Source organism: Sinohyriopsis cumingii, chromosome 7, assembly GCF_028554795.1.
Source record: "Sinohyriopsis cumingii isolate HCF-2022 chromosome 7, ASM2855479v2, whole genome shotgun sequence".
In the NCBI taxonomy this organism is placed as follows: Eukaryota; Metazoa; Mollusca; class Bivalvia; order Unionida; family Unionidae; genus Sinohyriopsis; species Sinohyriopsis cumingii.
The window spans coordinates 81,652,682-81,679,420 of NC_142967.1; the positions used below are offsets into that span (position 1 = coordinate 81,652,682).

The window sequence follows — 26,739 nt, forward strand, 5'->3', positions numbered from 1 at the left end:
TGGATGCGGCAAAACAACTCGAACGATTAATGTTTTTAGAAATTCAGATATAATCGTGCTGACACCCACACATAGACTTGCACGTGAGATGAAACAGCGGCAAGTACAATCGTGCACGTATCATAGTTTCTTTCGGTGGCGCGGAGATACATGGACTCCTGAACGGATGGGAGAAAAATATATACCTAAAATAATTATTTGGGATGAGATATGCACGGTGTCATTGGATACATTAAAAATGTTTCTTGATTGGTTGTTGACGAAAAATACCGCCATAATAATGTGTGGCGATCATGGTCAACCGCCGCCCTTTGTTGGACCATCTCCACATGATTGGTTAAAAAATTTCGTTGATTATTACGAAGAAATATATGATGATCATAGAGCTCTTGATGCAAATTTGAGGGAGTTTAAAAAATTAATCAGATTACAATCAAACAAAATTCAGTGTGAAATAATACGTGGAGTGATCTCAGAGACCTCAATGAGTGATTTTTTGAAATTATGGAGACCCACCGATTTGATCGTAGCAAGTAGAAAAATAATCAGAGACGCTTTACAACAGCAGTTATTTCAACTACATAAAGAAAAATACTCAGAACTACCCGTACCGTTGTGTTATAGACCATCAGATACACGAAAACAGAATATTAATGTCGATATTCCAGGACCCTTGACAGAGTCAAGGAAACAGAATCTCGTATTAAATGATATTGTCGCTGTTGATATCAGTGTGGTTGAAGATGCAATACACGCTGACAAATCTCCATGGGTGTTGGGATACGCTATGACAATCCACTCGTCTCAGGGATTAACTATTTCTGATACACGAGTTTGGATTGTAGACGATCGCATCGAGTGGTCAAATTTAGTTTATTTGGCGGTATCGAGGGTCAGAAATATATCTCAATTACGTAGAATTATAATTCCTGAAATCGTTGATAAATTTAACATCATCGATGATGATATAATAAGAAAAAAATTAATAGGATACAAACAATCTGATAAAAAAAATAAACGTGACTTTGATCTTGATGTTGAATTTATTATTGAGTTAAAACAGCAGCAGAATAATCATTGCACCAGTTGTAATTGTATAATGTTATGGCGGTATTCGAGTAATGATTCAAGACAATTTACCGTAGATAGAAAAGATAATAGTCGCGGTCATACACGAGAAAATACCATGTTAACCTGTCTTGAGTGTAATCGACGTCGGGGTGCTGGCGCTAGTGCTAGTTAAGTGATCGAAATCACCGGAGTGATTTTGGTGGTAGTTGTGTATCCGCGGGAATTATTTGTAGTTGTTCACGTGTAAATCCACGTTGAGGAGCGGCCGAATCTAATCTGTAGATTGCAGGTCTGGAAACGCCTGCGTTTCTCCCAGTGGATCTTGTCACGGTAGATATTTTGTGTGTGGTAACACTCCAAATAGGATCAGTTGCTCTCGCTTTACCACCTTCAAGTTCACCAGGCTCATATAAATATCTGACTGTAACATCACCTAATATTTTTTGTTTTCCAGCATCTTTTCGTTGTGTTGGTATATTTTTTTTTGTGACCGCGCTAATGGGTTTCATGTTGGTTGTTCGTGTGATCTCATTATTTAATGCAGCTATCACGCCTGGTAATCTTGCAACCCATTCGCGAGATCTTTTATCCTGAATAAATTCCCTCGCGTATTGATATCCAAATAACCGTTCAGCAAGTGTTCGATTAAATCGCTCAACAATTGCTTGATCACGATGAATTGCAGTATGACCTCGTCGTATTTTGGTATTATGTTGTTTCATCAGCGATGATACTGGACCAAGAAATTCCTTACCAGGATCAACCTGTAGTAGCTGCGGCCATCGCAGACCACCTCGTGGTCCACCACCTCGTTGATAAATTCGTTCAAACGCATCGGCTACTTCAGATGATGTTTTCGCTGATAGCGGCTCTGCTTCTTTGTATCTACTTGCAACATCAACTACGGTTAACGCGTATTTGTACGTTTTTCCACGCACAGTATCATGCGGTAAAAACAGAATATCAGCTTGATGAACTTCATTAGGAACACTGACATCGAAATACGCGTACTGAATTTGTTTAGGACGTGGTAGATAAATTTGCCATATTGCCTGCCTGGACAACCACGCGCTAGCAGTAGAATGTTTAACCGCCGCTGCATCAGCGAGTTTACCAATTGCTGCTTTGCCTCTCCAGTATCCTCTCGGTGAATAATAAATTGATTCCATTATTAATTACCAGCCCCAATCGCTAATTTACCTTTCATCGAGGATCTTACTAACCAATTAGCTAATGATTCTCTAATATTTTTATTTTTTATAGAATTTAATGAATGAATTAATTTTACATCTGCAATATGCCTATCTTGTAGATTTTGACTTTTATAAGCTACATCATGAGCATGACAAGCTCGATCAATAGCGTTTATTGGTTCCTCGCCTGGTTTTGGTTGATCCTGATTATCGAGCCTGATATCAAGTCTGGTACCAGGACCGCAATAATTATATCCTGGTAGATGTTTTTCTCCGCTGTATTTAGCCCATGGAGCACCTGGAAACTTTGACATCAAATTAGCAATATCACCACCGCGCTTATTAGGTAAAAACGAAAATTTCTTTCTACCGCATATAGAACATTTTCCACCGTACGCTATTTTTTTATTTTTTGTTATAACTGTAGCTAAATCAGTAGTTGGAGTTTTAACTTTACAGCGTAAACAATATAGATTCATGTTATAATATATATGGATATAATTGATTTCTCAGCAACTCGGCAACGAGAGCCAGTTAAACACCATCCTGCGCTACCGAACTCCATCAGAATGATTATCATAGGACCATCTGGATCGGGTAAGACGCAGTTATTACTTAATCTGATAATGAGATGGTTGAAATGGGATAAACTATATTTAGTAGCACCATCCGTTGATGATCAACGATGTTATGATGTACTTAAAGATTTCAATGAAAACGCGCGATTACTGGATGAGGATAATGATGTTATAGAGTTTATAACCGATATTGATGAAGCACCATCCGTAGATTCCATAGACGGATTTATTAATAATTTAGTTGTATACGACGATGTGATGCTAGATAAACAATCAAATCCAGCCAGAATATTTTCCCGAGGTAGACACAAAAATACAGACGTGATCTATGTTACTCAACGATATACACAAATTCCGAAGGTGATCAGAGACAACTGCAACATTTTAGTTGTGTTTAATGGCGTAGACACACACACGTTGCGAAATATTCATCAAACCTGGTGTGGTGGTGACATGGATATAATTAAATTCAAAAATTTCTTCTCACGAGCGCAAGCTACTCCGCATGGATTTATAGCAATAAATTTACATGATCCAAGAACAAGATATCGTGTGGGTATTGATAAAATATTTGGGTAACAGGGGTGATGATAAAATTAAATTTAATTAAACAGATATCATTAATATAATGAACAAGTGTGCGTGGCTACGTCAAGGAACAACAGATAAATGCAACAAAAGGTGCCGTGGAGAATATTGCAAGAAACATAATTATCTTATAAAGAAAAACCTTCATGCTGGTCCACGAAGTTGTGTTGGTTGTAACAACGGCGTTAGAGGATTATATCAGATTTGCAAAAATTGCGGTGGAGATCGATATCGAAGTTTGATGAACTATTACAGAAAAAGAAAAAACATAAATCCAAAAATAGAAAAACCACCATCAGAACTTGAATATTACTTGAAACATAGAACAAATTCCGAAGATTCAGATGAAGATGAAACAGATGAGGAGAAAGGACAGCGAGAACGCGTTGAAAAATATTCATCAAACTTGGTATGGTGGTAAATTAATAGCAGCAGAGAGGGTACCTACCAACGTTGGTCGTCAAAAAAATAAACAAGAAATAAATAAACACGTAGAGTACTTTATTTTTTCAGCTACTATTTCGAACTGAGGTTTCATTAGTACAATCGTCCATTACAGAAATAAAACATCTCAAGGAAAAGTTCATTTGTAAAATCTTGACCTTTCTACGAGATGATTTATTTGTTTGTTTTATTTGTTTTGTCGGAATTCTATGGTCTGTTCACCCTCTCTGCTGCTCCTTAGTGATATGATAAAAAATAAGTCGTTAAATATTTATTATTCTGTATTATTCCATCAACAGGTAATTTCTAATATAAGACAAGCTGTTATTTGAAAGCATGAATTATATAAGATACGGTAAGATTTTCTACCAGTCAGTGTGATTTGGTTTGGTTCGGTAATCATCTTTATAGGTTATGCATGGTGGCCAGTATATTGGTAGCGGAGGAGCCCAGGAAAATAACCGGGAAGAACCATCAACCCACAGAAAGCTATTTGCAAGTATTCTCGTATATTCACGTTGGCCGAGCCGAGACTCGAACCCACAAGGGCACATATAAGATATCAGTCATTTGTACAGTCGCAGTCGAGCGCCTTAGACCACTCGGTCACCCGGCATGAGTTAAAACGTTTGACTACAAGCTCTAATGTGCTTTTTACCGACACCAATTCCTTTGTATTTGATAATAAATTTTATATCTCTATGTACATGCATATTTGGTTGACACTATGGAATATAGAATTTCCAACAAAGAAACTAAATTTGTAATCCCAAATGGGGAGGACACGCCCTCTGCTCCTTTCTTTTCTTTGGAAGCTGTCTTTACTGCACTAAAGAACGCCTTGTCTAGCAAAAGAAGAAATAGATGACCTGTGTGGAAACTCGTTTACCAATGGCATAGTATGTTTCAGCTTATTACGTATGACGTAAATAAGGATTCAAATTGACGGAAGTTTTGGGCCTCGAGGATTTGTAACGAGGGGTAATGTTATTCCCGTCGGAACCATAAGCCACGTGGATCTATTTACTTATTTTAGTTTTGGTCTTGACAGTTGCTATTTTTAACGAATCAAATTGCAGCTTTAAATTCCGCCCTATATCATAGTGGTGTACATGCTTGTCTCCGAGCGAAACATAATTTATTTCGTCGGTAGAGTACATTGGGTAAGGAAAACATTTCGAAATATTTTATCAGTGATATTTTACGTAATTTTGCACTTTTATCCATTGAATAAGATCTGTTTTTTGGCCTCCATGCCAGCTGTCAAGCTGTATCGTCTGTTCGAGAAACCTGACTAGGTTGATTTTGCGCAGAACGATATCCAATTTATTGTTTATAACCGGTTACATGTATACCTGTTTTGGTGCTGTTAGAAAAGTATGTTAAAAATCAACTTATATAACTACTTGCTTTTTAATATAGGTAATTCTTACTTCTCGCATGCCCAAAGACCATAGCTGTCAAGGGAAGTTAAGTGTCAGTTGTTACACTGGGTAGTGGTGAGGAGTCTTTCCCTCCCACCTCCACGCGTTATAGTTACATTAAAATTACATCAATTAAACGTTTCTCCTGACTCGCTTTTGATCATCAAGATATAACATACATTTTTGCAACAGAAAAAAAAAATAATATGATAAATATGTTGAAAATACATGTAAAATATATATACACTTTCGAATTTGTTGAAAACAAATCCAAAAGTAGTTTTAAGACAGAAATTTCAGGATGGGCACGTGAACATGAGTTTCGCATAAAATACATATGTCTCATTTGCAGTGCCTGAGATTTACAGATATGCACACCTATTGCCAGCAAATGAAAAGCACTACAGCCATTGGGGGAAAATCTTTTGAAGACGTGTGTGTGTGAATGATTTGGATTTTGTTATGTAGCTTTAACAATTTTTCAGTCATTTCGCTGTGATGTGTGCAGTGTGACAGTTTATAGTGATTTCTAGTACTTGGACATCATGCTGCAGACATGCAGCATGATGTCTCAACCCACTCACATTATCCTGACACTAGGCTGACCAGTCCTAACACTAACCTTTTAATGCTGAGTGCCTAATGAGGCAGCTGTTAGTACCATTTTGATAAGTCTTTGGTATGACTAGGCCAGGGTTCGAACCCGTGACCTCCTGCATCTGAGGTGGATGCTCTAACCACTTAGTCCACCTGCGCAGTATCCTTTTGAAGATGACTCCTCTAATTTAGGACATCCAAGTTTTTGAAGATGGCTTACATTAGAGAAAATATGAGACGGGGATAGAACTTTAGTGTGCCTGATGGTCCAGCCAGAACATCTTGTGACTTTTTTTACTAAAATCTACCTTGGAAATATTTTGATGAAGTGACACTAAATATAAAGGGGGTAATCGCCAGAAAATGTCAACAGATTCCAATGATTGACAACTGCCAATTTTTTAAGCAGCCCAGATTATCATACCACTGATATCATAGTCTCAGTATATTTTAGGATACACAGTTATCCTTTATCTTGCAGTGGTACAAATAAAATTATTGTGAAGTCAAAAAGAAGAAATAAGTAAAAGTCTGGCACCTAAGTAGACATATATTTCAGGAAATTTGACTTTAACATTGTTAAGCCTAAATAAGGTAAAGTATTTAGTATAATTAGTCACTTTATTATGACAAATAACACAAGATTCTTGGATATTTAACATATTTACTATAATCTGTTTATGTTTCCAGTAAGGATGCAATCTCTTTATATGGCACACTGAAAACAAAGGCAAAACTGGTAGTAATATTGTTTCCGCTAAAATGGTGGATGATTCAGCAGCAAAATTCTGCTGAAGAAGGCAAGACTATCTTATGTGTGTGTGTTTTGTGAAAATATGAAATTATGTTCTTTCAAAGGACACGCTGTTGATCCCTTTGATGTGTCCCCATGATGCACCTCATTTTCTCCCAGGTCACTCCCTTTTTTCATATTTTGTTCAGTCATGGCCAATCAGCTGAATAACCAAAGCTAGACTTAAGTAAAAGGCATGAAGCCAGTGTGACTAATTAACAGTTAATCCATACATGTACCAAGATTAATTCTGATTAGTTACCATACATGTACCAGGATTAATTCTGACTGAGCTACCATACATGTACCAGGATTAATTCTGATTATGTACCATACATGTACCAGGATTAATTCTGATTAGGTATCATACATGTACCAGGATTAATTCTGACTGAGCTACCATACATGTACCAGGATTAATTCTGATTAGGTACCATACATGTACCAGGATTAATTCTGATTAGGTACCATAAATGTAACAGGATTAATTCATATTTTTCTGTAGAGCCCATATTATATCCCACCTTATTCCTTAGCGTAAACTCTTAAGGCGTTAAACACTGTTTTATTTATTCTCAATTTTTTTTTGAAAAGAATTATTCTAAATTAGTTGTTTATGTTTGCACATATGCTGCTTAGTATATTTTTTATTCCTTTGTTTAATTTAATGATTGTAATTTATGCATAATATATATATATATATATATATATATATATATATATATATATATATATATATATATATATATATATATATATATATATGGTACAGTGGAGATGGAGATGCTAATTTACTTGAACAGAAAACTAAATAGCATTATAAGTCATCATTCTTGGGATTGAAACTAATTGTTTTAATTTTGTTTTAATTTTGTGGTGTATTTTTTGTTCTCAGTATTGTTGTAGGGGTAAAAAAATAAAGCAAAGTAACATGTGTAATGTTTATACTTAACATTCTGTTTATTGAAATATATTTTCTTTGTAGTGCAGTATTGCTAATTGCTAAGAATTAAATCTTGATATTATAAAATTAATGAGTAGGTGCTTTTCATTTTCCTTTTTTTTTTATTTTGAAAATGACGGACTCTTGAGTTTATGCCAGGGACTCTCAGATATAGGCTGTGGATTCCCAGGTTTCATGAGTGAGGAGTCCAGCACCCCTCATCCTGAAATTCTGTTGAGAGTCCTGAATAAGAGGTCATTGTGTGATTTGTATAATGAATGTAATGTCTTTAAACTTGCAGAGAAAGCACCAGATGTTAATCACAATCAATTGTATCATAGGCAGATAACAGGATTGTTTTAGTACCTCATTGAGGAATGAGGTAGGTTACAGGTACCCAGGCAAATACAGGATTGTTTTAGTACCTCATTGATGAATGAGGTAGGTTACGGGTATCCCGGCAAATACAGGATTGCTCTAACACCTCACTGATGAATGAGGTAGGTTACAGGTACCCTGGCAAATAAAGGATTGTTTTAGTACCTCATTGATGAATGAGGTAGGTTACAGGTATCCCGGCAAATACAGGATTGCTTGAGCACCTCATTGTCAATAAGGTAGGCTACAAATATAAGTACTAAGTGTGTGTTGTAAACAAACTAGAACCTGGTAGTTCACAAAAGCTACTCTGCAGATCTCACAGGTCATGTTAGTGTGTAGTAACAACCATTTCGACTATTGGTGTCATTTTTGACAATTTGATTACACATGGTGATCATTCAGTTTATTTTACTGCTCATTGTTCAATATTCCTTGTATTCATTATGTAAGAAATGCATTGGAAATAATCCAGTTTATTGCATGGTTGTGGCAAATTCCTTCAATGAGAACAATCTGGTAAATTCAGTTGAACAGTTTGTTGTGTGTTACATCCAGTCAATACTGGCAATTTGCTTTCCATAATGAATCCTGTTTTCTCCTTGAGGTCTTCTGTATAAAGTACTCACTCCAATTTTAGGTTCATACAGGTTGTAAATTTCCACTAAACTGCTACCACCATCGTAGTGTCGATTTTATTTGATAACTTTTGCTGTTTCATGCTTCCAGAGAGGATCAGTAGTAGTACAATGCTGGTTTGAGACCACCATGCATGACATTTAGTTTCGTTATGGAGCAAGACCTTTTTTATTAGACACTGCAAGCCTTCCTTTAGGTGGTTGGGTGGAAGTGGGACGAGGACTGTGATGGTAGCATAGTGTACAATGTTTGAGACAACTATACATCACTGAGCAGATACATTTTTGTGAGACTCCAGACATGGTTAGGGGGTGAGTCTAGGCAGGTCTTGGCAGTCATGGTAGGGTGATGACTATTACCAACATGCAAATTAGAGATGCGAGGGGTCCATTGGAAACTGTCTTTTGCAATTGGTTGCAAAGGAGCTCAGAGGTGTGCCTGGATGCCTTTAGGCTTTGACACCTTGTGTAACACTTACTGTGCAATTCATACTTAGAGATACAGTGATGCGATCCAACACCTGATCTGTTGGAAGTGCGGAGCAGTAGTCCTGTCATCCATTACATGTGTAACAAATTCAGTGATGGCCACCACACTGACAAGCTGAGATGCAATGAATTAAGTACCTGCTTACAGTATACGAAGATCCTTAATGAGCTTGAGGCCAAGGTCCATCTCACGACAACCTACAGCCATATTAAGACTTTGGTGGGGCAAGAGCATATTTCCACCTGACCTTATGAATCATCAATTTAGAGAAACGCTAGGTTCATTGGCATATAGACCTGCACACAGCAGCAGACACAATAGGATACCATAGTCCACTACCGGTATATCCCTGCCTAGCATGGAGTGAATACCCAGGGAGGGGCAGATCACTGAGAACAGATATGACAATATGCTGGAGTAGTTGCTGTCTGTCCAAGAATGGCAGTCAACTACAGCCACCAGGGGACACGCCAGCCCCTAGGTGGTATTTCACCTAGGATTTTAAACTTACGTAACAGGACAACGGAACCCAACAAGCATTAAACTTTCCAAAAAATAAATTTATTTAATTAAAATATGAAAACCAAAATGAAAGAATTAAAAATAATGTTCACTATATGAATGCCTCATATGTAATCCTATAATTCTAATAATCCTGAAATATTCTATCCTTTTCTCACTAATCTGGAAACTGTTTTAAGGTAATCTGAATGTACCTTGTACATTGCTTGTGTGTTACCATGATAACACTACTGAATTCAATAGAATTATTTATGCAGATGTTTTTGCTTCAGTGTAATCACATGAATATAGACTATGACATGAATGTAGACTATGACATGAATGTAGACTATCATATGAATGTAGACTATGACATGAATTAGACTATCACATGAATGCAGACTATCACATGAATGTAGACTATGACATGAATGCAGACTATCACATGAATGTAGACTATCACATGAATGTTGATGTTGGTGTTGTGTGGTTTAACGCCATTTTTCAGTACACGATAGGCTATAAATGGTGGCCAATATTAATGGTGGAGGAAGAACCCAGGAAAACCCCGGAAAGAACCACCGACCCACGAGAAGATACTGGCAAGCTTTCTCACATACCCACATTGGCTGAATCCGAGACTTGAACCCATGCAGACAGAGGTGAGATGGCAATGATCTGTAATGGAGAGTGCTTTAGACCACTTGGCACTCAGGAGCACCCATATGAATGTAGACTATCACATGAATGTAGACTATCACATGAATGTAAACTATCACATGAATGTATACTATCACATGAATGTAGACTATCACGTGAATGTAGACTATCACATGAATGTAGACTATCACGTGAATGTAGACTATCATGTGAATGTAGACTATCACATGAATGTAGACTATCACATGAATGTAGACTATCACGCAAATGTAGACTATCACATGAATGTAGACTATCATGTGAATGTAGACTATCACATGAATGTAGACTATCACATGAATGTAGACTATCACTGAAGTCCTGGAAAGTTTCGCTTAATCTGATAAAATTTAGTAAGATATTCAGATCCTTGAATATAATCACGTAATTCCAAAGTACTGACTATTTAAATCAATGATTAATCAGCTCTGCTATATCCAATAAATATATAATTGTAAATCACTATAGTCATTTGAAATGACTCCTACAAACACTGTGAATTACTGAAAGAATGTGTTATGTGTATCTTCATTATATAGTATCCTTTTGTGATTAAAATAATCTTGGATTCAGAATTGCTTTATCGTGTCAGCTAGACCCCAGAACAATTGTCAAGACAGTGGCCACTAGATTAAGATACCAGACCTTTACACCTTCAGTATATATATAAATATATATATATATATAAAGCATTACTATATGGTATAGGTAAATTTGTATACTTGTACATCAAAAAATAGATGCAATAAGGTGAGTTAATTTTTGTATCATATTTCCACAGAAGGGGCATGCATTCATAAAAGGCCAAAGATAACAGTGTACGTGGGCCCAAAATATGGGTGTAATTATCCATGAGGTGCTGAAAGCAATAAATTATGGTCTGTTGTTCGGCATTCTGCTATATGCATTGCCGTTGCTGACTGATTGGTTCATTTAGAAAAGCCAGTATGCCTTATGCAGAGTGTGAAATTACTGCTAGGCAGCCAGTCCGATGCCAGCTGATTTCATGGCAGACCAGGGCAAAAATGAGTTGCCAGTCCATTTGGCCAGTTGATTTTTAGGTATATGGAATAAATTAAATATAAAGTTTTTAGATTTTATGATAATTAAAAAATAATAGAAACCAAGTGAAAAATAATGGTAAACTGTTTCTGATAAGCACTTGTAAACTGGGTTGAGATGAAAATATAAATAACTCACCTGCAGTTTACATTGAATAGATGCTTGTAACTCTTCATAAAAACTCATATGCATCTATAATGACATCTGATGACATGTGCCACTGCTGATTCCCAGTGTCAACATGTGGACGTATTGGAATGTCAGGAAGCCACAGAAGGCTACAAATCCAAACACAGTCGAGTGTCAACTTGTGGACGTATTGGAATGTCAGGAAGCCACAGAAGGCTACAAATCCAAACACAGTCGAGTGTCAACTTGTGGACGTATTGGAATGTCAGGAAGCCACAGAAGGCTACAAATCCAAACACAGTCGAGTGTCAACTTGTGGACGTATTGGAATGTCAGGAAGCCACAGAAGGCTACAAATCCAAACACAGTCAAGTGTCAACATGTGGACGTATTGGAATGTCAGGAAGCCACAGAAGGCTACAAATCCAAACACAGTCAAGTGTCAACGTGGACGTATTGGAATGTCAGGAAGCCACAGAAGGCTACAAATCCAAACACAGTCAAGTGTCAACATGTGGACGTATTGGAATGTCAGGAAGCCACAGAAGGCTACAAATCCAAACACAGTCGAGTGTCAACATGTGGACGTATTGGAATGTCAGGAAGCCACAGAAGGCTACAAATACCTTAAATACTAAGGGTTTATATTCATGTCTATCTGCATTTACCTGCAGAAAGATGAGGAGGTCCTCACAGAAGGCAAGCTAAACTCCATCTTGGACATAGTCTCCTGAGCCCTCCGTGATGCCCACCAGTCTGAGGACAAGTTTATTCTCAGTTTGGATGAGATGAATATTTATATACAACCCTCAGAAATAATATACAGGTGGCTATTAGAATGGCCAACATTATGATGGTCATCAGCAGTGCTGAAAAACATGCACTCTTGACCCAGGTCAATTAGAGGATCAAGCTGATCTTCTCAAAACTTTTAAATTTGGCAGTGTCATCTGTTCATTTAGTCTGCCTGACCTGCCCAAGCCTAGAACTCCTTTGGGTCTGTGAGCCTTAACTAGTAAGGTTGACAGCTGGTCTGAGTTGGCCTGTTTCATAAGGGTCTTAGCTAGTAAGGTTGTCAGCTGGTCTGAGTTGGCCTGTTTCATAAGGGTCTTTGAATCCATCAGAAGGTTCTATAAATTCTTCAGAGGAACAAAATTAAAGTTTGTGTAGGGTAATTATGGAAGGAGGAGGGATAGAGTAACCCCACCATGCAAGGTAGGGGCCTTGGGTCCACTTGTATTGGGTAAGATCCATGATTCCCAGGTAAGTCAGGTAAATCGTTGATTTTTGAAGACAAAGAACCATATACATATGCATGCAGAATCAAAGTAATAATTTAAATATTCCGCTGACAAATTTTGTGTACCAGGTCAATGATAAATGGAAATAATATTGTAAAATAATGGCTCTTTGTGAATGAGAACCAGCTGGATACATCTTATGTTCACAGCATGTTGAATACTCCCTGGGAGGGAGAAGCACAGCATGCCCCACATCTTGGTTAGCATGTCACATGCTTCTACAAGTAAGAAACCTGCACTGCACCCATTCCTTTTGGCAGAAATGTGTTGCACCCTACTAAGTACAATCAGGGTGGAGCAGCACCACACAAATTATAGTAACGAATCTGATAAACAAGAAGGGTCTGACGTATCTATTTTGCCTGACCAGTCTGGTGACCAGGTACTGGTTACTGAACGATATCTGGTCAGTTCATACTAGTCACTGGCCATCAGTCATCTTGTGCTGATTGCTGGTCATCATATAGAGGCCATGTGCTACAGGGATAGGCATTGGACTGAATTCTCCTTTCTCCCCACTCTGCTGTCACATCCTATGCTAGAATGGGAGCCAGCCTACAGGGTTCACACTGGGGAAGTGGATGTGATTAGTACCCCCTTTCCAGTCATCTTTATCAACCTATTTTAAGATGCTGGGCCTCAGTAAAATTGGTCCTTTATGCCTCCAGGAACTCCTGGACCCAGACTAGAGCTGATTCTGCATCTTGTGCACCTTAAGTAATACCAGCCAGAAAGGCTGGAGGTGTGTCATCAGCTATGCCATCCAGGAAAGACAATCAGTCTTGTCATCCCACTGGAATTTCTAGTACATACATAACTTTTACTCACTTTGTGGAGTACACCGGCAGTAGCATCAAGTGTTTCTACATCACCACCACTTATTGACAGACAGTGCATCCCAGTAATTCTCCATACAGAGTATATATACTACACATTGATGATGTTCTATCTATCCTTGTGGACTCCAGTGAGTTTCATATTTAATTAACCCCATAGATGTCTCATATCAGGCCCACAACTTTCTTTCAGTTGGATGAGGAGGTGGATAACTGTTCCTTTGATAAGGTGATAAACTTTGTTGCCTCTTACCCATGAACTTGTGCTTGAAACCATCGGGTGGACATGCCAAGAAAATTAAAGTTTGGAAAACATCCCAGGGACCCAAACCCATCTTGGCAATGTAGAGGGTAGTCTGTTTTTCCCTCTACGTTGAGACCTATGATCTCTACCTCAAGATACCAAATAAATTCCTTATGTGGCTCATTAAACCTCATTTGGACACCTGATCTGGTTTTGTTTGGGTCCCTGAGATATTTCTACTGGAATTTGGCACATCTTCCAACAAAAACAATAAAAGTTATGAAAGGAAAACACAGTCATTAGTTATCTTAGCTTTCTTAAGCCGACGTCTTTTCAGCTACTTTGTTTGGTGTGCTGAAGGATCCACAGAGTCCTGATGTGTTTCAGCTTGTGCTGGAAGCTTTTGGTCTTTTCCATTGTTAGTGAAAGTTACTGACTACAGTTTTGGAAATTGTTCCATCTGTCAAGGACCCTCATGCTTTTTCTCCAATCCAGTTTGGTGAAATTAAGGAAAGAGGTGTAGACCATTTCACAGAAAGGGGCAGTTAAGAGGTTTCTGAACAATCTCTCTCCCACAGTCTACTTAATCTTTCTGGTCACCACTCAGAGTGGGAAGTTTAGTTGCGTAATTGATATCTCCCCATTAAAAGAGTTTCTTCTCGAAGAAACTTTCAAGATCGAGTTAACATTCTTAATCAGGAATATAATGTATTGAGTGATCTCCATCAGAATGCTTACTTGCACATCCTGATATTCCTTCCTATTGCAATTTAGTATGTCTAGTTTTGCTTGGACCAAGCAGTTGTTTAATTCTGGGTTCTGCTCACCTCCATACCCAGGATTTTCACCCATGTTAGTGGCAGGCATCTAAGTACTGACAATTCCAATTCTCAAATAATTAGATAACTGGTTGATCCAAAATGTTTAGGTACATTTCCTCCATAAGTACCTGTTCTATTGCCGATCTAGAGTAATTTATTTGCAACATCTAGTTGTAATTCTTCTGTGAACACATACCTACTGTAAGTGCCTGTATTACAAAAATTGGATATTGACCTGACCTTGATTGACCCGAGAAAGATCAAGAAAAATGTCGAAATGATAAGCTATATATATGCTGACAAAGCATGTTACAGAAATACCTAACAGGGTACACAAGGTGTCAGATTGGGATGACGCCCCCTCTTATTATTGGTTATCATTTATCTAGGAGATGATCGACCATGGTGTTATTGCCATTATCGAGTAAATATAAAATATGAAATTATTGAATGGAATAGCAGAGGTCTTAGCAGAGATACAGAATAGAACAACATGAGTCCCCATATATAAGATAAAACAATCTATATCAATTAAATTAACAAAATGAAATTGAACATGACATTTGAATGGTATATTTTTCTTTTAAAAATAATTACAAAATTTATGTGAAATTCAGTTAGCCATTTTTATACTGATAACAAATAATTTCATCATATGGATGAGTGATTGATTGAACTCAAATGGCTGACATGTCAGCATCACCTGGTGCTTTCATTCTTTACCAAATTGCTGTTGGTGATAGGTCAGTGTTGCTGTATTTCTTTTCCGTCTCTATCTCTCCTTTAGCCTTTTTGGATCATCAACCATCATGGTTGTAGAGTTTGCTCTTTTCCACTGTGCAATACAAGTATGGAGCTATTTTTTCCATCAAATAAAAAATATACACAACCTAAATATGTTTCAGGTTTATTTTCTCGGCTGGGTTCAAAAATATTCCCACTTTTTTTGCATCAGATATTTTCTATCATAATTCAACAAAACTAAACTACAGTCAGTTGGGCACCTGATACACATTCATCCTATTATCAGAAAATTAATGTCATTCTAGCCTCTTCTTGCATTCCTAGCTGATAAACATGACATAACTAGACCTCATAGTTAAACCATTACATCCTGTTGTGACTATAATTCACCAGCTGAACTCTGCCTGTTGACACACATTCCTAATGCTGACGTCATCGATTCTTGTTTGAAAAGAGAATTCACAACTTAATTACACAGATGAATTAATAGACTTCACTCCTCATCCTAACTACATTATATTGCTAATTAGCAATTCGTTGATTAACATTTCCAGACAAATTGAAAAATCATTTCTCAGCGTATATAATACAAATCATTTAAGACAAATAAATTAATTCTTGTACTTTTTGGAGCAATGCCTCCAAATGGGAATTCATTCATGTAATACATGAGTCATATAACATTTGAAACAAAATGCATGCAATCATTTCTGAACTCCTTTTGTGTCATTCACTTTCTGACATGTGTTCTTTAGACCATGAGAAAAGTACTTTTAACTTATTCAATGAGCTAAATGCTTTCTTGCCTGAGAAACTTAGACTAATGTTTTGAGGGGAATATCTTAAAAACCTGAAATCCATCTAGGAACACACACCACCTCGTTTAGCTTAGCCATCAGAATTAGTTTCTTTAACCGTCAAAAATTTTATCACTCCCATCAGAGTCAGAATAATCCTCTCTAGACCACCTTTATTAATAATTATTGTGGAAAATATGACACCTGTTTTAAATGGCCTAAGGTTTCCCAAAATATGCTCTGGTTTGTCTCAACTCTTGTCATTTTCTGCTATTAACCTTATATTAATATTAGCCTCTTCCATCTGGCTGACCTTATCAAATGGACTCGGATTAAAATTCAGTTCATGCCCCAAACAGCAGATCCCATCCCCTCTCAGTCAGCAGTTTAGTGCATGTCTAGCCCATATGTAAGACGTAATGGTTATGTGCCACACTGACCACAACGGAATGTACTGCGAAATTATATCTAAAAAGTTTGGACTATTATACAAGGCATTAAGATGTAATGAAGACCAAACATTTGCAGTCTTTTTGCCGTGGACTTCATCGTGTCACATTGGTGGTGAGGATTATAGGAAGCACATTTAATGAAACAATTCACTTTTAATCAATGATGTTTCCTTTTTAAAATAAATTCTTGGTTAAAAATTAGATGTTTTTCTATTGTATTCAGATTCAGATTTTTAAAAAGCTGACATGGTTATTTCACATGACTAAGGGATGACATTTTTTTTCACTGGGTCAAGTAGCCATGAATAAGCAAAGTGAGATCTGGTGTAGCTTTAATTATCACTAACAAATAGGAGTGAGTAACAAGCAATTTTAGTTCTGTTTTGTTTGTATAATGAACATCCATAATTGCATAAAGATTGGCGTCTTTCTCGCAGTTACTTAATTCCTGTCATCATTGATTTTCAGCTAGAAGGTAAAGGCTGCCTACCTGCCTTGTGTACCTTGCCTAGTAGTCATTTCTTGTTGTTTTTATTCACTACAGATGTCTTTTTATTAGTAATAAGCAAATTGAATTTCAAACTAATTCCACATAAATATTTGTAGAAAATAACTGCAAACAGCATCTGCTTATGTTGATGGGATGTGCATGCAACATGGCAACATGACTGTCTGGAGGTTCAAGGATTATTTCTTTCTTAGTTTTGAGGCTAGTAACAATGCAACATCTTTGAAATCTACACGTATAAAGCAAATATCAGTAACTGAAATCTTGATATAATGCATTGAGAAAAATATGCTTGAAGTTCTTGTTTAAAATAAATATTCTTCTGAAAAATTGATTCAGCTGTGACCTCTTTGTGAGTGCAAATTTCTACCCCACAAAATAGGTTCAGATTAATTTCCTGACCATGGATTGGGAGTTTTACAGGCTTTTCTTACAATAAAAAGGGATGTGTGCACTGAATGATACATTTGTGAAGATATATAATATCAGAAATAACAGGAATGGCTTAATACTATTATTGACTGGTACATAGTGATGCATGGTACACCCAGTTTTCAGCAATTTGACTCTAATATGACAAGGTCATATTTCAAATTAAGTCCATTCTCCAGTTGCTTTTTTCTCTTGAAAACATACCCTTGTTTTCATCATCAGAGGAAACAGGGTGGCTGGTCAGCATTCTATTCAGCTAAACATTCAAAGATCTCTGAACTTGTTTATTTTTTTTTTTTTTTTTTTGATTTGTCTCACCCAGTGTCAGTACCAGTACATTGGTCCCTCACTGTAAAGTCTCTCAAGATACCATTGTCCCTCTTACAACATTGGCATAGCATTGATGTCATAAAAAATTGTTGATTTGTTTCATCATTGCTACTTGAATTATTTCACTTATATTTAGTGTCTGGCTGAGAATGAATTAAAATTCCAGGGATCTTCAAAAGACAGAAAACCAGTGGGCCTTGTGATTGATGGTCCAGTGGCATATAAAGCAGTGCAAAATCAAGAAAAACAATGGGCCATTTGAAAATTTAAGGGGTCTTCAAGAAATACTGATGAACTGATTATCTCTTAACAATACTGTTGGAGCAGAAAAACATGCTATAGTCTAAAAACTATCTTGAAAGACCACCTGTTTTCAGTGACTACATTCTTAATGCACTGACTAGTGAATTGTGTAGTGTTTTGACCTGCACTGAGAGACCATCTGATTTGAAAGACCACTTTGTGGGCATAACGGGTGGTCTCTCAAGACAGTTTTTTTTACTGTATTTCAATTGGTCATATATTAGGCCCAGTCAAAAATGAATTCAATTTAACTGTTATCTCTTATACCTTTTTTCCGCAATTTAATATTGGCCCATTGTAATGTGATTGCACATAATTGCATGCCCTTTTTGTGTTTTCTTATTATTGAAACATCCCTCATGTATAAGGCACCCTCACTTGTAATGATGGTACTTTTTATGGTACCCATGAACAACATTATAAAGACCGATCATCGTATTGGACTATTGTGAATTGATAGAATGTAGTAATGCAGATTTTACAAACGAAAACAATATGTAGTAAACATGGCATCCATATTTAAAGGAAATCACAAAAGAAATAAACAGAAATAGCTATATGTATATAAAAAGCAAAATACACATTATCATTTTCATGGTAATTTTGAGTAATCCAGAGATATTTTGAAAAGAAAATTAAACATTGGTATGGAAAATTCGAAAGATCATGTCAGTTTGACAATGTAAATTTTGATCATAAAAATTCTTTGGTATTATCCATTCTTATATCTGCAGATGTGGTCGAAATTCTGTATAAGTGGGTACAACCTGTAAATGTGGTCGACCTGGGGTTGATTACAGATGACATTCAAGACAGTTTTCAAGGTAAAGGTGTGTGTGTGATTTGGATTTTTAACATAGCTTGAACAATTTTTCAGTCACATTCCTATTCTGTAATGTGGCAGTTTATAGTGATGTCTAGCAATGGGGCATCATGCCACAGACATATAACATGATGTCCTTTCCAGTCACATTATCCAGACACTGGGCTGACCAGTTCTACCACTAACCTCTTAATGCTGAATGCCTAATGAGGCAGCTGTTAGTACCATTTTTATAAGTCTTGGTATGACTCGGCAGGGGTTCAAACCTGTGACCTTCTGCATCCTAGGCAGATGCTTTAACCACCTAGGCCACTGGAGCAATGTCAAGGCAAAGGAAAATTATAGTGATTTAGGTTGTATGGCTTTTAACTTGCCAGTCTAGTTGGTCTGGATCACTTAGACCAGTGGTTTCTCTAGGTGTTTTTCTCTCCATATTCTAGGGAGTAGGTTTTATATGAGAAAAGTATGAACAAATAGTACCCGTATAGTATATTTTAAAAGGTGTGTGAGTGATAAATACTTTAAGACTAACCTTAATTTATTGTCATTGTTGTTTTTATGACAATTGCACTATGTCAGTTGCATTAGAACGGCATGTAACAGCGGAGACATTACCACTGAATACCAAAAACTGTATGTCACCCATTCAACAAACTTGCCAGGTGCAGGCAAAACATGAATCAGTTGAAGCATCTCAGCAAAACACATGGTGAGTCTGAGGTTTGTTAGTATTGATGAATGTTACAGGTTTGGTACACTCATTGCAAATTGTGTGCATTATTTTTTTCACACAGTTTTAGGGATGTAATTTGTTCTATATGATACAGTGTATTTCCTGAAACTAATCAAAATAGTTTTGACTCTCTGGTTGTTTGAATTAAAACTTAATTTGATAAGAAAGCATCATCTATTTTCAGTCTGAAATGTGTATCAATATGATTAAAACCAGATCTTCACTGTCCTATGTGAAGATCTGACAATAACTGCTTAGGGGTCAAGTTCTGCTGACCTTTAAATTAGCCAATGGAAATGCAGCTTTCAGAAATTTAAAAGTGAATCAAATCATTCGGCACACATTGATGCTCTTTAGCCACACTGCTCAGTCTCCTAAATGCAACGGTATAATACTTCATCTGATTGTTTCGATTATGATAATGTCACAGATCATGACGACTAAGCAGTCGCTATCAGATCTTCACATAGGACACAGAGATCTGATTTTAATCATATTGACATGTATATATGATTTATATATGATGTACATTGCGTATGTATGCATCTCAGAATTTTATTTACATGATTTTTATAATCTAAATAACGTACCTTATATATTACGTCACTTGTGTAGCCGTGTGAGTGATTTACTATTTGCCATTTTACTGACTATATTTCAATTAGTTATATAGTTTGTTGCATTGAAATGTCCTTGTGCTCTGTTGCATAATTATTTTTTTTTTTACTGTCTGTAATATCTGTTTCTGTTTGATGTTCTCTGTTTCCCTTTCTCTTATTAGATTCCATCATTTCATTGACGCTGTTTGTATCATCCTGACAGCAGAGCTGTGCAGACTGCATCAGCATTATACAGTGTGATTGTCTGGTCATTCTAATTTTAACAGTTCTGTTTTGCTGAAAATATTAAATTATAAATTAAGCTGCTAGAATGCTTGTGAATTTATTGGCAGTATTGATAGACAAAGTGGTGCTCTGAGATTATTGAGATACTTCGACCTAGACTGTCAAACTTTGTCTTTTCATAATGAAAAGATGCTGACAAACAGTGCTCCCTCATTTTAACGCTCCTTTTTTATAATGCAGTTCCTAATTATGGTACCAATATCAACCTCATGACCCAATTTATATAAATTTATACAAATATGATTTGAAAGAAAACAACATGAAGCTTAGTGTTATATCTATATATTTTTTTAAAACACTATTAGTTGACAAATTTTGATCACTTCAGCTATACTGCAGAACAGTATGTAATGCTGTTCGCAGTATCTTGTAGTTCATTATAAATTGCTGTTCTCACATTATGCAGCACTCATTTGGTGGTTATAGACCCCAAGTATCATCTTACAGTGAGGGAGAGCTAGGTTGCTTCAAGGTTATAGACCCCAAGTATCATCTTATAGTGAGAGAGAGCTAGGTTGCTTAGACCCAAGTATTATCTTACGGTGAGAGGGAGCTAGGTTGCTTCAAGGTTATAGACCCCAAGTTGCTTAGACCCAAGTATCATCTTACAGTGAGAGAGAGCTAGGTTGCTTAGACCCCAAGTATCATCTTATAATGAGAGAGAGCTAGGTTGCTTAGACCCCAAGTATCATCTTATAGTGAGAGAGAAAGCTATGTTGGTTAGACCCCAAGTATCATCTTATACTGAGAGAGAGCTAGGTTGCTTAGACCCCAAGTATCATCTTATAGTGAGAGACAGCTAGGTTGCTTAGAGCCCAAGTGTCATCTTATGGTGTGAGAGAGCTAGGTTGCTTAGACCCCAAGTATCATCTTATAGTGAGAGAGAGAGCTAGGTTGCTTAGACCCCAAGTATCATCTTATAATGAGAGAGATCTAGGTTGCTTAGAACCCAGGTGTCATCTTATAATGAGAGAGAGCTAGGTTGCTTAGACCCCAAGTATCATCTTATAATGAGAGAAGAAGCTAGGTTGCTTAGACCCCAAGTGTCATCTTATAATGAGAGAGCTAGGTTGGTTAGACCCCAAGTATCATCTTATAATGAGAGAGCTAGGTTGCTTAGACCCCGAGTCTCATCTTATAATGAGAGAGCTAGGTTGCTTAGACCCCAAGTGTCATCTTATAATAAGAGAGAGCTAGGTTGCTTAAAGGTTATAGACCCCAAGTATCATCTTATAGTGTGAGAGAGCTAGGTTGCTTAGACCCCAGGTATCATCTTATAGTGAGAGAGAGCTAGGTTGCTTAGACCCCAAGTATCATCTTATAGTGTGAGAGAGCTAGGTTGTTTAGACCCCAAGTGTCATCTTATAATGAGAGAGAGCTAGGTTGCTTAGACCCCAAGTGTCATCTTATACTGAGAGAAAGCTAAGTTGCTTAGACCCCAAGTATCATCTTATAGTGGGAGAGAGCTAGGTTGCTTAGACACCAAGTATCATCTTATAATGAGAGAGAGCTAGGTTGGTTAAAGGTTATAGACCCCAAGTATAATCTTATAGTGAGAGAGAGCTAGGTTGCTTAGACCCCAAGTATCATCTTATAGTGAGAGAGAACTAGGTTGCTTAGACCCCAAGTATCATTTTATAATGAGAGAGCTAGGTTGCTTAGACTCCAAGTATCATCGTACAGTGAGTGAGAGCTAGGTTGCTTATAGGTTATGAGCTTGTTTTTTTTTGTCACCAATGATTGATGTCATAAAAGATGAGACAGTGGTCTCAGTGTTCATATTGATGTCAGTCCATCCATCTAGCATCAGTTTTTGGTTGAAATTAATTTTTCTTTGAAGGGTAAATTTAAGAGCAGCAATCGCTTACCCTTTGCTATTGCACAGCTTATTCTTTTTCATGTAGAAAAATCCAGTCCATTGAATTTGAATCAGAAAAACACAGTCCACTTGTGCAAATCACATGCACATAGAAAGAGTAATCTTTTCAAGGATGCCATTTTAATGGTTCATTGTAATGTGACCAGAGAAAAATTACCTGCTGTCAGTTTAAACCACATACAATTCTCCCTTCAACAATATTTCATCTAGTATTACATTCATTTGTCATGTCTTCTGTTTTTATACCCGTAACCCATGCCCTTTTTCATTATTTTGTTCTGGAAAGGTCTTCTTGGGTTACTGCATTGTATCCCACCCTTTAGGGGTTAGGAAACACCATTCTTTTTTTTCAAAATACAGTTGGTTCACAGGTAAGTCTTGCATGTAACACAACGTAGGCTCATCCATAATTAATTGGAATTCATAATTCCCTTAATTAAATAATTGATTAAATGTCAGTTCATTGTTTGTTCTTTTTTACCATTTTATTTTAGTACAGTATGTGATGTATTGCTTCATTATTGTCTGTTTCTATATTGCTCCTAGATAACAATAAAAGTTAACTGAATATTTTCCTTATTTTAAAATCTAGGAGAATGAGAAGACAGAAATTCCTTATGGTGAATTGATGCTTACCTTAGTGCAAATACATTGGGGTGTGTATAGCACACATTATTTACAAATGGGTTTAATGTATAAAAATAATGCAATATTATTATTATTGATCTCTTTCAGATAAAATCTAATTCTAAAAAAGTTATGTTTGGTTCTGGCTACCCGACTGACCCTATTTTTTTCTGCTTGTTTAATTTAAATCCCTCTTTCGTTGGCTTACAACAGTTATCAGATGTTTGTAACTTCTTTATTACACAGATGTGAGGATGAAATTTACTGTACTACATATTTACAAGTGAAAAAGCTAATTTTGCTATCCCTCCCCACTTAAATCAGTCATAACATATGTAATTAAACAAATTTATTGAAATTTTGCATGCAGCCCATCATTTACATAGATGCACATTGCACAAACATTTAATGAAAATAAGAAATGGTCATCCTGAAGATTTTGGATTTAGGGTGATTTCATGTGGAATGATCAATCATTAAAATGGCTCCCCCCCCATACATTATCACATAGCCATATACTGAGAAACAAAAAGAACAAACAGATATTAGAAAGCTACAGCCTTTTCTTTTGCTGTAAGTACAAGTAATGAAGGTCATCATGCTGTGTATAAATTACACTGGAATAATGATTACATTTTTGTAAAAATATTTTGTTTTTGAAATTTGTGTGTGTGTGTGTGATCAGTGTATAATCTTCTAAAGAGCAGTGAAGAACATATTCGTTTATTTTTAATACAGAGTACATTTATGGCCCAGCTTAGTTGTTTCACATGATCTTATGATTAGCCTTTACTTCCACTTGACAAAATAACATCGTGGGCAGTGCATTTGTTCAATATTAAATCTGATTGATAATGGTATATTTCTGGCTAAGATTCCGTTTTTTAGCATTCACTACCATTTTGTCACGTCATGATTATGACATGTGCATATGATGTTGTAGGGTACCAACTTGAACTTATATAGGTATTGTGATATTTTATGTTAGAGATAAAAGTTGATCAGTGGAAATATTTTTGTTTATAGCAGGTATCAGGGTCTTGAAGTTAAAGTGAACCTGGTTGTTTTGGAATGATTTTGGATTGCTTGAACCCTTACCTATACTGTGTTGCATATTAAACTAGCACTGGGGATATTTTTCCAACCAAAATTGTCCCCAGGAATTGAACAAATCCCTGTATCTTGATCTTTATATGGGGACAAAGGTACATCAGTGTTTTCCTGGCAACTCATCCAAAGTGCTTCACAGCTGTGCAAAGATATATATTTTTAAATGTATGTATCAAGCAATCTTCCATAAGTTACTATTCCAAAGTCTTGGATAATTCTATAAATTCAGTACTTTTGTAGTTAACCAATTTTCATTGATTTTATGGATTTCATTGTTACTTTCAAATCATCAATATAACGACACAATGAACAATCACCATTCTGTGGAAATAATATGACTCACTCATCAATCCATGAATTTAAGAACCGATGAAACAGTATTTTAAAAAAAATAAGCAACAGAAAAGTTCATACTCTGAAAGTAAATGAAATTCGTTTATTTAGTTTAGGTTTTTTAGTTGAAGTCATAGTTTTCAGTACATTTTACTTATGCTTTAACTTAAAGAAACTTGTGAAAATATTTAGGACAAACAAATCACCAGCATGTATGATTATAGGTATTTGATTATGTGTATGTGTTTGGAAAAGAAACGCCTTCATTGTACATTTTCATGCTACACAATTGCCATTTTAGCGTTATCCCTAAGTAGCTCTGTAATACACCCATTTCTTTACCTCCTTTTGTTAGAAACCACACTTATGAAAGTCAGACTGGTTTTTTACGTTTAAATGTGATTACAGGCCTCAACTCAATCTTTATAATAAACAGTTCTAGAACATTATTACAGGGCAACAACCCCTCATTAGAATAAAGATATCTGGTTGAGGGTTACACACAGTACATACATGATTTAAGTGGAAAACCAATCTTTATATGTTTTTAATAGCAATGGACCAATAACATCCTAGAAATGAATCTTTTCAGACAACTATAATGTAGTACATATGCAGTGGTTGGAGCCAGAGTTTTTTTAAAAATATTGATAAAGAAAATACTGTAGGTTAATTTGTAATGTCAGGTACCAAACTGGTTAATAAAATGTGAAGTTGTTTTGGTTGTGTGTAAAGGTGTATAATTTGTAAGAATAACATTGATCTTGTAGAGTATTCAGTTTAATTTGGATATATGATGTCCCTTTGAAGTTTCTTTTACCAGTTTTTGTTACACCTCTCCAACCAAAGCACAATGAATCACTTGTAAGTCCCAGAAATAAAATTGATGAAACAAATGAGGTGTTGAATAGAATGGATGGTTCTGTCAGTTTGGAAATGATCCTCTTGGTCTGTGTATTACCCTTTTGATATTCATTTATCCTGTATAAAATCCAATTAACTAGTTTTAGACTGGGTGGAGCTCAAATGTAACCTTGTAATATAATATTGGTCTTGTTGATAGGAAGGTGTTAAGTTTGGAAATACTATATCCAGAACTGAAAAGTACATCACATCAGTAAATTAAAATTTAATGCAAGTAATACCATACCTTTTGCGATTGCAGAGCTGGTGCTTTTAAAGGAGGACAATGCTGCAACTGTATGATAAAAATTTGTCCTCTGATTAGGGTGAACCAGAAGATTTCAGAACACTGAATCGTGGCAAATTCTTGCCTGTGCATACTTCCCTTTCATTCTTTTCTGTCAACATGCTGTATTGTCTGTCTTGTTTGTTGTTAGTTTTGAAAAAGATTTGCTGTCACTTCATTGGTAAACAAGCGAATTTACTATTTCTCGTTTTCATATGCCTCATAAACTTTAGGACTTTACCCCTGATTGAATTTTATGTCTGTTTATTTAAGCTGTTTTGAGAGTTATTTGCATTTGTTCCATACAGTTGGTGTACGGATTATCATTTTATTTTCATAACAGCTATGACTTACTCATTAGAAACTATCATATTAGGTGATTTTAACATTGACTATATGAAAACTCCGCTATTATCATGGATAAGTAACTTTGAAACTTACAACTTTACTCAATTAATTAACACCCCAACTAGAGTAACAGATAAAAGTGCTACTATCATTGATCATGTCTATACTAATAAACCTGAAAACATAAGTGAAGTCAATGTGCCAGTGTATGCACTGAGTGACCACTACCCAGTCTGTATAACTAGACATGTTCCGAAATCATCTAAAAATGGTCAACACATTGAAATACAACACAGGGACTTTAAACAGCTTGATGAGGAAATGTTCTTAAATGATTTAGTTTGCAAACCCATCCAATCAGTCTGCAATACAGCTGATGTCAACACTGCCTTAGATAAATGATATCCCATGTTCAATGCAGCCCTAGACAAGCATGCCCCAATTACAACAAAAAGGGTTAAACACCAAATTACACTCGAGTGGATTACCCGTGAGA

At 36.2% G+C, this 26,739-nt stretch overlaps 1 long non-coding RNA gene across 1 annotated transcript in view; it reads left to right on the plus strand.

Annotated features, from left to right (window-relative positions):
• Positions 1-4,963: 4,963 nt before the first annotated feature.
• LOC149795624 (uncharacterized) overlaps positions 4,964-26,739 on the plus strand; it is a 46,082-nt gene continuing 24,306 nt past the window's right edge. The window contains exons 1-2 of the long non-coding RNA XR_016422371.1: positions 4,964-5,037; positions 19,031-19,120. This is a non-coding gene — a long non-coding RNA (uncharacterized LOC149795624). The remainder of the gene's footprint in view (positions 5,038-19,030; positions 19,121-26,739) is intronic.